This window comes from Miscanthus floridulus, chromosome 5, assembly GCF_019320115.1.
Source record: "Miscanthus floridulus cultivar M001 chromosome 5, ASM1932011v1, whole genome shotgun sequence".
Classification (NCBI taxonomy): Eukaryota; Viridiplantae; Streptophyta; class Magnoliopsida; order Poales; family Poaceae; genus Miscanthus; species Miscanthus floridulus.
In genome coordinates this window covers 7,378,872-7,382,326 of record NC_089584.1, presented here as the reverse complement: position 1 = coordinate 7,382,326, position 3,455 = coordinate 7,378,872, and the positions used below count along the sequence as shown (strand labels likewise).

At 51.5% G+C, this 3,455-nt stretch overlaps 1 pseudogene; it reads right to left on the bottom strand.

Moving 5' to 3' along the window:
- Positions 1-351: 351 nt before the first annotated feature.
- On the bottom strand, positions 352-2,985 carry LOC136454201 (putative transcription factor bHLH041; annotated as a pseudogene).
- Between the last annotated feature and the right edge of the window lie 470 nt (positions 2,986-3,455).

Genomic DNA, 3,455 nt, shown 5'->3' with positions numbered 1-3,455 from the left:
ACTGTAGGGGCGGTTCTAGATTGAACCGCCCCTACAAATACCTGTTTGTAGGGGCGGCTGGTACTACAGCCGCCCCTATAAATTGATTTGTAGGGATGGCTGGTAATACGAGCCGCCCTTACAAATCGATTTTTAGCGGCGGCTGCAAACACCAGCCGCCCCTACAAATATATGATTTATAGAGACCCTTGCGTAGGGGCGACTGGACCAACCGTCCCTATAAATGGTATATAACCGTCCCTAGAAATACTTTTTGACGTAGTGGTTCCTTCTCGGTTAGCGGCGGCATGTGTGTCTCCCTGCACTGCACCTGCACGCACGAACGGCGTGTGCTACCGGCCGGATTGTTAATTATTGGCTGCTGATGAGTTGAGAAGCCTCGCCGAAGCCGCAGCTGGCGGTGGTGGCCGCCGTGGGTGGCAGTGGCTTCGTCGGCGGCGGCGCGTCGGCGACGACCTTCACCACGGCGTCCTTGACCAGCTGCTCCTCCCAGTCGGTTCCCGGCGACTGCGACACCAGCGACAGCGACAAGAGAGAGACACCGTTAGTCTTTTCACCAAGTACACAGTAGTGTCACATTGGAGAACGACATTAATAGCTTTTCACGATCACAGGTAGTGTCGCTGTCAGAATTCATACGCCGCCGGCGCCATGCAGTTAGTCAGTCAGTAATTTCTTATCAACCTGGTGCACGACAACTCCTACCTTCTTGCTGTACTACTACTGCGTACCTAGGTAGCCATAGTTTTCTACCTTAAGTCTTCTTCATTTTCACACGTTGCCTTGCATACATGCATGGTTTACTTTGGTATATAGCAGATACTAAATAATCTTCCTGATAAATATAGTAGTGTAATATATATATATATATATATATATATATATATATATATATATATATATAAGTCGACTTTCGCATGCATTGCTAGCTTGTAGTTCGTTCTTCATCTATCACATCCAAATGAAAATGTTATAATTCATCCACTGTTAACAACTGTAATAACTAACCTAGTACTAGCATGTATGTCAGACTTAATCATCCATCGTCAATTAATGATGCATGCATGACTTAAGACGATCGATCATCATGTCATGTGAGACAGGTATTGGATAGTGGAGTCAGTGGCGGAGCCAGGATTTATACTTAGGGGGGCGGCCGAGGGAGGGCCGGCTCGGCCTTTTTCATTGTGATAATTTTATTATCTAGTTGTGTTTGTGTTTTGTATGATTATATTATCTAGAAAATATTAATAGGTATATATGACAAGAATTTTATATAATCTTTCTCCTAATATAAATAAAAATATTAAGTCATACTACTAATTTCTTTTGTTGTGAAACATTGGGGTGGGCAGCCCCCTCTGGCTCCACCAGTGAGTGGAGTATACCTTGATTTGCATCGTCGGGACAACAGTTCGTGGAGAGGCGTTCTTCACTCCGGTAGCAAGCCCAGCGCCGCCGCCGCTGGTGCTCATTGCCACCAGGCTGACGCCATCCCCGATCTGCTCTTTCAGGCACTGCAGTGTCCGGACCACCACGTCCGTCATGTTAATTAGGCGACGACGCTGGCCACGGCGACCTCACCGCTATCTTCAGCGTGCAGAGTTCTTCGTTCGCCGCCCTGGTTATCTCGACCTGCACCTTCGTCGTCTCGCCGGAGTCATGGTCGTCGCCGCCACTGCTGCCGTCCTTGCGGCGGCCGTCCCGGCGGGTCAGCCGCGACTCGAGCGACTTGTTCTTCTCCTCGAGCTCGGCCACCTTGGCCTCCAGCAACCTCACGTACTCCCTTGCCCTGATCAGTATCGACGTCTTGTCCTTCTGCTTGTCGTACTGAGAAGATAGACGGAGCAAATGAAACTCGTTCGTCAGAAGCAGCTCATGCATGCATGTATGATCAGACACACAGACATGACATATACACACACGATCGTATACGTACTTTGGAACCAGGCGGAAGGACGGCCTTGAGGGCGTGGAAGCTATCGTTGAGCTGCTCTCGCCGCTTGCGCTCCGAGAACATGTGCTGCAGCTGGTTCACCGACGGCGGCTGCACCGCCTCGGCAGCCGCCGCCGCCGCCTGGTAGTAGTACTGCTGCTGGCGGTACCTCGCCTCCACGTGCATCTTGGACAGCACCGACATGGCCGTCTTGAACATCCTCTGCCCACACGCGCCAAGCATCGGCGGCCTCTTCGGCCCAAGGTGGCGCGCGTAGTGCTTGAACGCACCAGTGGTTTTGGCCGGCGACTCCGGCGCGTGAAGGTTGGTGTACTGGTGGTCGTAAGATGGCACCACGGGTGGTGGTGGTGGTAGTAGTGGCACGTGCGACGAGACCTCCGGGTACTGCTGGTTGCAGCCGCCGGCCGCTGCCGGCGCGGCGAGGATGTGCGCCGAGGAGCTCTCGGGGCTGCAGGAGAGGGAGGTAGAGGCAGGCAGCGAGAGCGAGGAGGAGGACGACGAAGGGAAGCTGTAGGTGCCGGCGTGGTGGTGCGGGTCGTCGAGGAGGCGTTCCACGATAGGATCGTGCATGCCGATGGTGGTGGCACCGTCGTTGGAAGACATGTAGACTGCTGCTTCGTCGTCCATGTTCATGCGCATGCTGATCTGCATGTTGATCGATAAGCAGTTAAGAACCTTCATTTATGTGTCTGCCTGAATCTCTGTATGAAGTTTGCAGTGTGATTTCATGATTAAATTTGTCGCTAGCTTGCCTGGTTGAGGTGGTGCTGAATCTGCGAGCTGATAAGAAACTGCTGCTGCTCGCCCTCCATGAACTGCAGGTCTGCAGGGCTGCAGCTGTGTGCATGCGTGCGTGCAGAATGATCAGTCAGATCAGCAAAAGTTACCAGAAACATGCTAAGAGCAAGAGCACTCAAGTACCTTGAGCCAAGAAAACCATACCTGCTGGCACCGTAGCCGCACATGAAGCCGTCGCCGGCGTTGGTGGTGGCGTAGCCATGGAGCCAGCTGCCGCTATCCATGTCCATGCTACCTGTCTCAGCTAGCTGGGCGTCGCTGCTTCTTTAACAAGCCGGCCAGCTGTTATTAGTTACTTGCTTGTTCTACGAATGAAGAAGCCGATTAAGTTCATACGAGACGATCTAGTCGACTAGACGACTACTATAGTAGTAGTACTAGCAGCTATACCAAAGATGTAGAGTGAGATGATGGATATATGGAGGGCCCGTGGTCTGGATGCGTATATATAGATGGAGATAGCTTGCTAGCTAAGCTTAGCTGTTTCGAGTGAAGAAAAACTGGTGGTGGAGTCACGGCCGGGGAGCGACCCGGATGAGTTACGGTCAATTTGGTTTGGCTGCGTAGCGAGAAAGAAAATGGCCAACCGGTGGAAAAGAGAGGGACAGAGAATATATGGGCTTACCTAGCTAAAAGATACTGTGTATATCTTACCAAACTAAGCTTTACTCTTCTTTACAACGATACTGTGTATATCTTA